Genomic DNA, 14,104 nt, shown 5'->3' with positions numbered 1-14,104 from the left:
AGTCTGCACTACAAATCCTTATTCAGTAGAACAATGACAAAGAAAAGAGTACTTCCAATGCCCTGTTAGGAAAATATTGAATTTTAAAAAATCTTAATGATGCAGACAGCATACTGACATCTGCAATGTGCAATCATTATGGCCAAAAAACCCTCCTCCTTCTCCGATCTGAAAGCCATCAGTTGGGCAGTCCACTCCTCCTTCTGGGTGATACTTTACTGGGCAAACACCTCATGGAGATTTGGGTCAGCAAGGGCCAGCATTCTAGCCTCACTCAGTTCATACACCTGACTGGCAGACCTTAATTCCTCCAGGATAAATCCAGAGATGCAGACCTGGATTTCCTTCATGGCCTGCTTCAGAATGAGCTGAAGCTAGAAATCAAAGAATGAGATCTAACCTCTAAGAGTAGTGGAGAAGGATAAACAAATTAGAAAAGATGAGGATTTCAGGACTTAGGCCACTGAAGAAATTGGGATTAGTAGTTTGACAGAGAATTTAAGTCTTCCTCTTCAAGGCAGAGAATTGGAAGAGATGGAAGTTGAATGCATTTTGAAGAAAAAGAAACCAAGTTAGAAGTGGATACTAAAAATTGCTGGAAAGTAAGCAAATGCTTGCATTTCATAGGGTTAAATCTTCCTCAGCTACTTTAACAGAAAATCAGAAAGCTATGGTTCCCCTACATAGAAAAGAGGCTCAACACTGGTACAGATTTTGTATGTTTCACCACTGACAAACTGTAAAGAAAAATTTATTCTTCTGTCTCACGATTTGCTTAGTTCTCTATGTGATGCCACTGCCTAAATTACTGAAACATCAATAGTTACATCCAGGACTTCCTTTTTTTGATAGATGACTTTCAATTGGAACACTCTATGTGCTTTTGCATAAAACAATAACGAGAAATTCCAAGCCCAATTAAGGCAATGCGAGTTTTGACACTAAGTTCAGATAAAGTAGGATTTATATAAGCTATGAGACATGATTCTCCCAGAACTCTTTGGAGAGCATTTTAACTGAAGAATACATTATAAACAGTGCATCTCAGCAAATTACTAGCGGAGATCCAACATATAAATCGGCAATGGTTTGACCATACTGCACAACAAAACCTATTTCGCATGAAACAGACTGAACAAGAAAGTCTTCTACAGTTAGCATATTTTCTGGCCCCAAAATGAAATCCTTCCAATAACAACTCCCATTAGCAAAATCTGTTCGTACATTAAAAAAATTGGAAAATCTGAGGTAATGTATTCCTTTGTTGACCAAAAGTTGTCTGATATCAAACAAGCAGTCTATTGGTTAGTCCCGAAGTGAAGTAACATACTCTGCATTTATCCTGACATGATTAGAAGCTTTTGTAGCCATACATTTTATTTTTTTTATAAACTTTTTCTCATGTAAACATATTTTTTGGAGTAGAGAAGGGACATTCATTCTAACACTGACCAAATCAATCTAAATATCTAATAGGAATTCCATAAAATGCTTTGTCAACCCATTCCTGTACTTTTCAGGGAAAAAAAAAAAAAGTCGTCTAAGCTAAAGATTTAATAAAACTCTACTAAAAACTTTGACATATAAAGCTATTAGAAGTATTTTTGCTTTTGATCTCCCTATTTCTGTAAAGTACATTTCCTATTTTTATATATATGTGAATATGCAAGAAAAGCTTTACAGCGTAACTTACTGTTGTCTTTTAGATAACAGATCACAAACTTATGCTCTCTGTGCCCTAAATTTGTACAAGTTATTTTTATTAATGCAAAGGAAATTTCATCTCCTTGATGTAGATGTCCAGATGTGTACTATATGAAAGTAACAAAACTGGAATCACATGAGTCTGTCCCACAACTGGCTATTGCAACTCACAAAGCACACCACAGATTAAGTCCTTATCCACAAAAGCCCACACAGTTAAAAATCTTGGAGTAAGCATCAACTAGCATAGCAAAATATTTTAATTAAGGTTACAAGGGCATAAAAAGGTCATAAATAAATTAGGCTGTATCTTTCTGTGTATTCCATTCTAGTCATAGAAGTATTTAAAACTTGCATATCTTGCTTAACAGGACTTACCTTTCATTTAACATTCGTGTAAGCAGCTGCACATTCTCTTTTAAAAATATAATTTGAGACTCATAATACAGTAAATATCTCTGTTTAATTCTTAACTATTTCACTTAACTTTCTCCAGTATTTAATAACTGTCTTCATTGCACAAAGCTGCTTTACTCCTACAAGTTTTAACTTTCTCTTGTTTAGACAGAAAGCTCTGCGAAACATGTATTTATTTTTCCATTCTGAGGTTACAGCAAGCATTCTGAGTACACCTGATGCCAGTGCTTTTAAGTGTCCTCTGTAGAGTCTTGCTGGGTGATACTACCTGAACAAAACACTGTTGCGTCGTTAACTGCACATCCACATCTTGTACATAATACAGGAATGCTGAGAACATATGGATCACTCATAAATATTCTTTTTTAAATCTAGACAGTGTGCTGTTGTAGGAAACGTAAACAAAAACATTATGCAAAACAGCATCAAGGACAGGACAGATCTCACTGAGGAGTAACAAATCTGCAGGGTGCCCTGGTCAACCAAAAAGCTTATTTCAATGCTTAATGTCTCTTTCAGTGGCTGTAGCATTAAAACCAGGGAACTCTGTTGGCATTTCTTCTTATCAATAGTCTCAATGACATCTCTGAATAAACACTTTAGCTCGACATTATAATAAAGCACTAGACATTTTAGCATTTGGTGAGCAGATTTTCAATGGTACCAGTTTCTTCTGCACCTTATTCACTAAAGGAACAGTTTTTCTTAGTAAATAGTGACCCAGAAGTGGAAGTCTTAAAAATAAGCATTAAAATAATTTTAGTTTTATGCAGCTATGTTTGCACAAACTTCAGAACTGCACCAAAGATGCAAGTGGTGTTTTGAAAAACTCAAAATCAAATCCATTATTCATGAGGCTAAAAAAAAATAAAAGATAAATTGATTAAGAAATTGTAACCTATACAAAATACATCAATTTTGTGCCATGCTATTTTTACAGCACATTCTCTTGAGTGTTATATAATTTAAGCTCACTGATATCCCATGCTCCAATCATGCAATTCTACACATCTGAAACCCTGGAAAATGAGCTAAATCCTAGTACAAAAGAAAGTAAGCATTTTATTACTTTTTTTTAAATGTAGAAGAATTAATGTTCATATTTCCAATATTTGTTCAAAATTACAGAATTACATACAGCAGAAGCCTAGAGATATTACTGTAAAGGGGACCTGATTATGTTCATGATACGTATTGTTTCAAAGTACCCATACTTTATTTAATCCTGAGAGATGGTAGCCCAGGCTATCTTAAAAGGGCCTAAAGAGCTTTTTACTTACAATGACCACCATTTTTTCCCCGAAAATAGCCATGCTGTTTTTTAAGCAAAAACTGCATTTATGAAAGGAGAGCCTTATGAAAACCAACAAATTGAAATACCTCAAGAAAATAGGCAAAAGCAGAAAAAGGGCAAGAATACAGGAGATGCCAACAAAGTCAACTTACGTTTACATGAGCGAAGGCTTGTGAAGCAAGGAAAGATATAACCGTGCCCAGAAATAGAGGCTGGGAGCATAAGAAACCTTTTCAGTATGCATCTCCCCTGGCTGCTTTGCACCATTTTCAGATTAGGTTAAGATATGAATGGCATATGCTTATGTCAGGGTCACTGTTACACCACAACAGCAAACACACATAAGATGGTACATGTCCGTATGTTCCAGAAATACTAAATGTCAAGATCTACATGTTCTAGCTAGCTAACATGAAAGGATGCATATAATTACATGGGCTGTATGATCAGTATGTCAAGCATAAATAAACACGTCCTGCTTTTCACAACAATGCTGATTTTTTAGCCATATTCTATGATTAATTTTTTTCTAGTTATTTTCTTTTAACATCTTAGCTTAGACCTAGGAGCTGCCCAAAATAAATATTTTTAAAAGCTTTGATACCATTCCTCATTATAAGCAGCTCTGTCAATATAACGCCACGTTTGGTACAATTCAGTCCTTTATGCAACTCTTCATTATCAATACAACCTTTATTTTTTCCCAACACAATCTCTTTTCCTCAGTGCATTTCCTACAGATGTAAACCCAAAATTATCATTCATCCTACCTTAATATTTTATTCCTTCCTCAAAAGTCTCTCTTTTACATTTCAGCTTGGAAATGGCCTCTCATTTTTCTTTTTCTTATTCCTCCCAAGTTCCTTAGAGTGTCTCCTAATTTCTAAGTGATTTGAAACATATCACTCTATTTATAGAAATAAGCTTGTCAACAGCCTAATTTTAAAACACAATGTATACATTAGCAACTACTTCCTCCTGATTTCTGGATTTTAGTATTAAAAAAAAAAAAATTGAGTACATTTGGTGCTCAGAGTGAAAACATGGAAAAAATCGCCTGTCTTAGGAATCAGAATTTCCAATCACCAAGCCCCGTCCTGGTCAGAGATTGTCATACGATTGCACCAATGAGTAACACATTCCTGTCCCTAGATGACTTAAACCACAGAATCAAGAGGCATTTTAGGTCTCAACCTCTTTAGAATGCAATCTATCAACTTCCACAGTGATTTAAGACAGCTTTCCTCCCTGAACAACTGTCCCTCTCACTTCAGCCTCATAATACAAATGAGCGAGGAAGGAGATACCCAAATAATGGAAGAAATCTGTAGATCACTTGAAAGCATTTACTTTTTTCCTCTGTTGTTAAACAGCTGAAGCTGGTACTCTCAGCTCTGCAGAGCCTTTCAGATGCAAGCATAAATGTTATTCAAAGGTTTTGTTTGTTTTTTCCCCTCTTTCAACAATCACTAATTCCTGTCTGTTTTTGTCCTACACAGACAAAGCCAAAATGCTTTTAGACTTGAGGCACACTGCATAAGGAGCGTCATGACAAAGAATAAAACATGGCAAGTCTGACCAATCTTCCTAACTGTATAAACAACCTTCTAAAACCATCTCTTCTTTCCTAACTACACAGGTCTGGGACTGGGTCATAGACAGGAGAGGTGACAACCCCAGCACTTTCCTCCATTCTGCTGTAGAACTGATTTCACCCACTTGCTTGGCCATCAAGTGACATCGGCCACAGGGATTCCTACTCTGTATTTCTTCCCAACAACATAAAAGGTTAGCTAGCCACTTCTTCATTTCCTAGCTAGCCTTCTGCTTGACAAATGAGTTATGTGCTCTAGCAACCGAAGTCATGAATTCTGAGTAAGTCCCACGTGGCTCATGAGTTACGGACCAGCCCCCGGAAGGTCCGCTAGCAGGACTAAAGCAAAGAAAGGAAATAAAATTTTGCAAAACTGTTGTTTTAAATTTTGATGCAAAACATCATATTGGGTCATGGTCCCTAACAGAGGACCACCAAGCAGACAAACAAGAATAATCGATGGTTAGACAATGGCATCCAGGTATTATGCATTCCATCCCCTTGTATATTTGTAAGTTGACAACTCAACTATGTTTCTCCACCGAAACACGTTCCTCAGAGAAAACAAACCTATTTTTTTGAGAAATTTAGAAAGACTGGATCAAATCACGATTTTCTTCCCTCCAGATAGGTAACATCAGAACAATAAATAAATAAACAGCTTCACATGAGGACTTTCAGAGGATATTCTGTTTATGTCTATAAATGCATTCAATATTCATTTCTGTCTGCCTAATCTTAAAAACAGATGATCTTCAATTCATTCGTGTTCCTTGATAAAGACAGGGATTACCTCAATTACTGTTACATGCTCTAAAATGAGTTAATGAGCCAGGCTTCAGCCAGCACAGAAAAACTTGCTTGTGCAACGGAAGACAAAATAACAGAAGAAAAATGAAACTGCATTTTCTGCATATATATACACACACATATATACATACCCACACAAATATATTTATTTTTAAGATAACTTATGAAGTCTCATATCTGAGTATGAAGCACTATTTTTTCAATCCTTAACACTTTGTTCTTAATTATCAACTACTTGTATAAATTGCTAATAAAAGAGATTGATTTTGAGCCACGACATATCAAACTTTGTCCTATAATCTTGCAGATGGAACACATTTTATTGTGAATTTCATTTCATACTTATTGCAAAAGATATGGAACAATGAATGATAATTATATATTTCACAGTTCATTCACTTCAAACTATCATTTTATATTCATTACTCCAGTGACAGACGCATCCTGTCAGTTTTACTGCTCATTATGCACATAATATCTGCATTTGAGCAGGCAATAGAATCTTGGAAAGAGACTTAAAGTAAGTTTCCACATGGTAAAAAGAAAGAAGAGCCAGCCTACATTGCTGCATTAACTGTACTAGCTGCTGTCAAAAGAATGGGTGACTAGAAACACAATTATGACATTTCTTGAACCTGTTTGAAAACTAGGTTTGAGCATAAGGGAACTATATAAATCATTGCTATGAAAACTGAAGATGAGTTTAAAAGCACCTGGAAATGTTTTCAAACAATAAACTATTACTCCAATTTTCAGTAATATTCCAGATTTTACAGATTTTACAACATAGAAATTATTACTTTGCTGTTTCAAGAGGTTGCCATATTGACAGTCAACAAGTACTCAATAAGGTAGATATAAAATACTACTTTTTTTTTCCTTGTTTTCCTGAAACAACAACTATAGTCAGTCTCTACACATCGGTTTCAAGTAAGAGCTCTTTAGACACTCTTTATCTGAGGATCCTTCCTGTCAGATGGAATTGCTGATAATCAGAATCTTTCGTCCACTGCTTGCACATTCAGCAACAAATTCAAACAACATCACCTGCAGTAAATCTGAGTTGCTAATAGTAAAGCAGTCTGATCTTGTCTTCAACTTTAATATCCCTTGGAACAGATTCTGGCTCCACAATAGGACGCAGTAAAAAAATAAGAAATATAGCAAGTTAAATATAAAACACCTGGAACTAGCAAGTTCAAAGGCAAGCACACATAAAAAGTCACACCAGAAAATAAACCTCAGTACAAATCAATGGAGGATTAAATGAAACTTTTTGATAAGCATAGATGAATCATACCTATAAATGAACTTACATAACAATAAGTTATATTGGATAACAATAGAAGAGAAATGATAAAGACAATCTATTAGCTTACCAGTCTTATAAGAACCTCCTTCATTAGTTTATGCAGAACGTGCCTGGTATAACTACAATGGTAGGCACCTATCAGATCAGTTAGGCCTTCCTAATAGGAATCAAGACTGCTATGGAATAAACTGGCAGGAATATGCTGGAAACTGCCAGTACAAATACAGAAATGATATTGCATCATAAATGGTAAGGCTCTGAAAAACACATTTTTTAGAGGTCAACACTAATAGTTGTGTATTGTTCCATAAGTATAAGTCATAATGACTTCACTCTATGCATTCTCTTCCCTATGCAAAAGCAGTTAAGGTCTAAATCATGCCATCACATCAAGTGTACAACATTTACAGGTTTTCTCTCACCTAGAAATACATTTGTAATCATCCAGAGTCATGGCCAAAAACCACCTAGTTCCAGGTTTTGTGATGATTGAAACTTCACTCATTTAACATCTATGCAGTGTGACTTAAAAGCAAAACTTCAAAATATAATTTTTTTCTATGTGAAATATGTATAAAAACAACATAACAAGAACAGCAGAGTTAATTGAATGTTTGTATCAAGCTTGGAAACCTATGAAACTGCCTGCAGTTACATAAGTAAGTGTGGAAATGACTCCACATCATCATGTAAAAGTGTACTGAAGGAGGCTGATGCAGTCATCTGGCAATTGTTTATAACAGCACGTGTTCAGCGCTGCTCATCAACCTTCACTGCTATGAGAAAATAAAAAACGCAATTTAAGGTAGGGCATGTTTTGTAGAGCAAAGACAGTAAAAATGTCATGCCTGTTCTTCTCCTAGTACATTAGGCCAAGCAAGAAGAAGGGAAAAAACAACAGCAAACAACAGAATCTAACTTGGTTCTAGAAAGATATTGACAGAATTTGTATCAGTAATAATATCTGCAAGCTCAATTCACTTGGTGTTTAAAGCAACTGAAAACAGTTGCCTGACAAAGGCGAGAATCCAACTATCTTTAAATCAGAACAGGCAAAAGATGACCCCTTATACCTGACTAGTCTCATATATCTTTAGTCCCCAAATGCAGAGGAGAAAAAACCTGCTGTCACAAGTGACATGCAATCCAGAGCAAGGCCTGGCAACCTTTCAAAAGTATCTTCTTTTTTAAAGCAAAACTGAGTGACTTTCCATCAAGGATGCCAGATTGCATCTACCAAGCCAGCAGTTCTCTGCCCCTAGTCCTGTCTGGGTTCAGTAGTGCTTGGAAAACAGCTCTTGGGGATCACGGAGGGCAAACAGCAAGGCTCCCGTATGTGAGATCTTAAAGGTGCCCTGCAGAACAAGGCTATGGGAGGCACTGGTTCTCGTAGCTACACATCGAGATTATTCAAATGTATAAAGTGCGTTCATACATTTTAACAAGATGCAGATAACAGAGGGAAACGATGACAAGCAAGCTGCCCTAACAAATGCTGCACATATTTTCATCAGTCTAACCACTTATATTAGAGAGCTCATTTGCATAACAAAGTGGTAAAGACACATGGGTCTCATGCTTATATCATCATGGAGGAATACTAAAAAAAAAAAAAAAAAAAAGAAAAGCATCTCTCTTGCTTGGTACATCCCTTACTAGTTAAGTGCTACTGTAAGTAAGAGATGTTAACAAAACTCAGCTGCACTCTGCTACTTCACACCAGCAATAGTAGTTCTCCCTGTCATTGTTCTGTGCTAAAGATACAGGAAAATGCTAAAACGACTGCACAGGTCACATTTTTACTGGAGTAAGATTAAGTAATTCCAAGAGTTAAAGGAGGTAATTTAGAGGTGACAAACTCATAGGCACTACAAGCTCAAAAGTTTACCAGACTTACAGGGCTACACTGCAGCTGAAGTTCCACGCACTTTGTCCTCTGCACACCTTTTCCTGCACTCTAAGGCAAGAGCTTCATTTCCATTTGTGGACAAGCGCCTGAACTACTTCAGCTCTGAGCTCAGTGCACCAAGGCAAACAAAATCTGCTGAGGAACCGAGCATCTCAACTTACTCTGCCCACCTCCTCTTTGAGACTATCAATATTTTTCTATCTGCTTTTTGTAAAAATATTTCATTATTTCACTGTTTTCTCAGAGAGCTCCTTAGAAAAAGGTCTGCCTTTTTTCCATAACTTTTTGTTGTTTGCTTTTGTCTACTAAGCACCGCTCACAGTCACAGAGCCCGTCTAGAAGCCTTAATGAGGTAGTTTACAAACAGAAGCCCATTCATCCATCTCCACGCTTTCACAAAATCCTTAAGGAGTACACTGAACAGGTAAAGTGCAACGCCAACTGCTAAGATTAGGCCTGTCACACTTGTGGAAGAGGCAATGCCAGAGGAAGGTTATCCTCCTTCATAACATTATGCTCAAGCATATCATTATGTAAATGGCATGGTGCAGAGGTAGTGCCTCTTTGGTGGTGAGATGCACCAGGAACCTGGAAATCTAAGAACAGAGGATGGGGGAAAAAGCAGATCATCTTTTTTTCTGCACTGGTGTTTTTTAGTTTTCAACAGCCCTGAGTGAAGGGCATTGTCTAAAAAAGGGGCTTAAAGGGGAAAAAAAAAAAAAACCAAATGTCACATCAAATCAGTTCTAACCCCTGAACGTAACAAAAGGCGGAGGGGGTGGAAGATCTGTCTGTAAAACTGATATATGAGGTCTTCTAAAAGAAAAAAAACAGTTACATTCTAAACAGACATGTTTTGTCTTTTTTGTTGGGGGGGGGGGGGGGTCCCATCCCAACATGCTTATGCACTGAGCCCCTCCCACAAAAAATGTTAAGCAAAAAGAAAAAAATGTAAGTCATGGGGGAAAGACTTCTATTGACTGAGATATATTTGTCATTATTTTGTTGAAATACGACTGCCATTTTAGTTACTTGCTGATGTTTACTCTAATGTATTTTAGGAGCTGTCGTCATGGGCTAACACTACAACCCAGCTCTTCTTTCATTCATGACATTTTTTCTTTTTTAATATGGAAAAGATGCTCACATTTAAATCTTTTCTAAAACGTTTTTGGATGGCTTTTATTTTTCCCCTCACCAAGAGCAGGAAAACCAGTACCACCAAGTCATAATTACACAAACACTTGAACTTAGTACCACTTCCAAAAGGAAGCATTTCATGTTCCCTGTGTAGCTCATTCCAATCCTTCCTCTTACATAGGCATGGCTTTGTATGGCTTCTCTGCAGCAACACACCTGGCTACGTTCAACAGGGTGCAATTTCCTTTCTAAACACAGGGACAGGCTGGCTTGGCAGGAGCGAGAAGCTGGGGACAGAGGGGCAGCACTGCAACTTCCTCATGACTGCAGTCCTTGTGCAACTACGTACTCATACCAACACCACACCTCAAACAAACACAGGGAAACTACAAACAGGAAACTGAAGTCTCTAACACGCCACTGGCATCTGTTAAGAGTCAGAGTTCATGTGAAGCATATCACATCACATACCTGGAGAATTCTGTAGATCCAGAAAGCTTTTCTGCAACAAGCGGTGCCTCAAATTCCACATGTACCTACACTAGACCATGCTAGATTTCAAAGGAACTACTCTAGTTCCAGGCCAGTATACCAGCCTCGGTCACACTGTCATACAGCCTCAAGACTATGTCTAAATGAATTTGCACATTCCAATCTGTTCTTCCATTTTCTTTCAATGATACCACCTCTACTTTCATCCTGTGATCAGCTTGCACTATTTCCAACAGAAACATTAATGAGAAGCAGTCCACATGAACCCCTAAGTACCCATTTCTGTAGTACACCTTCAAAACACATTGCTTTTTGTCCCACACACATCCTCCACATTGAACAGAAGCACTGGGTTCAGCCACTTCATCTTCATAAGACATCAGAATCAGAAATTAGGTATCACTTTTTTTTTTTTCCCAGAAGTAAATGTCTTTGTAATTCTTAAAACTAGCCACTGAATATATTATAGTAATTCTTGCAGTCCTTGGACACAAAATCATTAGGTATGGACTATTACTTGCATGACCGCTATATTACTAGATCATTATGAAAAGTAGAAGTTTTAATCAGCATGCACATTTACAAAGCGCAGTGGTTTGAAACTACTCCCTGCAACAGCACTCGCACTAACCAGAAAAGTAACTTTTCCAGAGCTAAACAAGGTTAAAATAAAATTCCTTTTTAGACATGAGATTATGAGTGATGGCACGCAGCTAGGGCAGCGCTCAGGACCAGAGGACACCAAAAGGATACACACAATGTCACTCAGGAGAACATTTTGCCGGTGCAGAGAACAGCACATAGAAAAAAATTACTACTACAATGAGTCTCACAGGACTGGTTGCATGGCGCACAGCCATGCTGAGCTTTGTCATTAATTAGCATTTAAACAAAGCTATTAGACATGTTAAAAACCCAGTGAGATATTCAGGATGTTCCCCTCTCCCACACCTCACTGTTTTTCTTTCCTTTAAACCTTTGTCAGTTAAACATTTTAGCGGTAAAGGCAGCAAACTTATTTTCTCAAGATCATATCAATGTTCTTTTTTTATTTATCCTGCTCTGGTTCTGATATAGATCACAGTATACTTTTCTTTTCCTCTTTGTTGCTTTTTAGATCAAAATTTTCATTTACTTCCTTTTCCTGTCGGTTTTAGCATATTTTTATATAGTGGTCACAACACAGCAATACAGACTCGCTCCTCCACGAGGGATGGCACACATTCAGGCTGCGCAGGGCGAGGCACTCTCATGGGCTACATCCACAAAAGAAAATGAATGGACAACAGTTACGAGTCAATGTCATGCTTTTAACATGGGTTCTGCTGTTAATTTGTTTCTGAAACAGCTACTGGTGACCACATGAAGGCAGACCAGATCATTTTTAAGGTCTTTCCCTCATAATTTCCTTGCTGGTCATTTTCTAAGCATTTCTCCAAGGACAGATATTTAAGCACGCTCTATCAAGCTTGCACTAAGCTAACACCCTAACATACTTACAGCAAACACCGAAGTGAACAATATAATCGCACTTTCATGAATAAATATGTTTCTATATATGACTACAATTAAGAGTACGTTACAGTTCTCACACTATATATAATGCACAATTCATGGCATTCAGGAAGAAATGACTTCAGCTGTACCTTAGGTTGTGAATGGCCCCAATCCACTACAGCACAAAGTAAAAGCTTTACCACCAGTGTGACTGTGCAGTAGAACCATGAGTGCTCAGGGGGTCACCTACATCTCAGCAGGGATGCAGTAACTATAAGTGAAAGGCAGAAGTCTCTAAGCTACCCCCTTGCTTTAACACTACCAATCGTGACAGATAACAGTGCAGCTATGGACTCAAAACCTGCAGAACAAGGAGAGAAGTTCTAAGCTCTGCAGAAACCACTGTGCAACTGAACCAAACACATCAAACGCATTTACCTCACACTGATCTGACAATAGCACAATAACTGGCAAACCTACCCTACACCTGAAACAGGAGACAGCTGCACACGTGGCTTCAGACTGCAGCCCCTTCTATGTTTCCAAATAAGTGAAATCTGTACAACAAATAAAAAACATACCTGCTAAAAACAACCAGGTGCAGCCAGCCACAGCAGAGGGCACAGCCAGGTGCCCATAGCAGCTGGAAGAGGTAATACTGAGGGGCTTGTTTTTAAACAGATCTTTAATTACTTAGGGGTGTTCTCAAAGCCCTTAACTACATTTACACAAATTGCTAAGTAATATGAAAATCTTGATGGTTTCTATTTAAGCATCATAATATAAGTATTTAGGATGGAAAATGATTGGAGCCTAAATCTTTGAAATGCCGGCATGAATCCTCCTTCAGCCTCTAAGAAATGCATTCCAAAGCTGTGCTTTACTGCCTGAGAAACTAATTAAAATTAACCCCCTTGCTACATTAGGCCTTTCCTAAGACGCTGCTTCCTAAGACGTGCCCGCAGTACCCCCTGTGAGGGCACAGAGCAGAGAGGCGCCACGAGACAGCTGCTCACCAGAAATGCTCCCGGCCTCCTTCTGCAAAGTGTCTGTCGCCTCTCCTTCTCTCACTCAGTTCAGGCTTCTGTTTCTCAAACATGAGTTTCAGGTACATCCCTGAAGAAGCAGAAAATTTCTTTTCTAAAAATTATCAGTATTCTACAAACAATAAGTAACTGCACAGGGCGCGAGTGGCGGCTACCGGCAGGGGGCGCTGCAGCGTCTCCAAAGAGAGGGCAGCGCGGCTGCAGCAGCTCCAGAAGGTTCCAGAAGGTTCCAAAGGGCTCAGCCAATCAGAGGCCGAGGCACCTGAGGGGAACGGATCTGAGGCTGCAGGAGAACGAGCAGTTCACTTCTTGCTATTTCCCCCAGCACTCTGCGGATCTGAAATCCCTGTGATGTCAGCATTATTTCCTGCACCTTTATTAATGAAACCGGAATTCAGAGCAACTTTTCCAAGTGTGCACTCAGTGGCCCCTCTTTACTCCTTTAAAATTATTTTATTTACACAATGTATTGTACAGCTTTGATTTGCAGCAGAAGATGTTACAGCCACAATTCTGTTCCTATCAGTAGTGGTAGCCCCGACTTCCATTCAGGAACTAACAAATGGGGCTTCTGAAAACTAGGAGCACAGCACCTAACAGGTTACTCAGAGCTTCAATATTCTGTAGAATGAATATATACATATATATATGTGTGTCATATATATATATATATATATAAATAATGTCACTACTAAGAAAAAAGCTACTAAGATGTAAGTTATGGTATAATTTATGTTAATAATATGTAGCAACTGGAAACTCAAAAAATGACAGCACAAAGACTTGTCACATTAATAACAGTGTAAAACCACGTGGAGTTGGAAATAATAGAAATCCCTCATATATGTGTTATATATATATATATATATTTTCAAATACATCCTATCTA

At 37.9% G+C, this 14,104-nt stretch overlaps 1 protein-coding gene across 4 annotated transcripts in view; it reads right to left on the bottom strand.

Moving 5' to 3' along the window:
- Positions 1-14,104, bottom strand: part of CLSTN2 (calsyntenin 2) — a 304,706-nt gene that overhangs the window by 183,395 nt on the left and 107,207 nt on the right. Inside the window, exon 1 of one of the 4 annotated variants that reach the window (XM_040705895.2) lies at positions 13,186-13,415. The exons of the other annotated variants lie outside the window; for them this stretch is intronic. The gene's annotated coding sequence lies outside the window, so the exon portion shown is untranslated. Of the gene's footprint in view, positions 1-13,185; positions 13,416-14,104 lie in introns of those variants that run through there. 4 annotated transcript variants of the gene reach the window in all.

The sequence above is a fragment of the Gallus gallus genome, chromosome 9 (genome assembly GCF_016699485.2).
Source record: "Gallus gallus isolate bGalGal1 chromosome 9, bGalGal1.mat.broiler.GRCg7b, whole genome shotgun sequence".
NCBI classification, from domain to species: Eukaryota; Metazoa; Chordata; class Aves; order Galliformes; family Phasianidae; genus Gallus; species Gallus gallus.
This window is presented reverse-complemented; position numbering and strand designations above follow the sequence as displayed.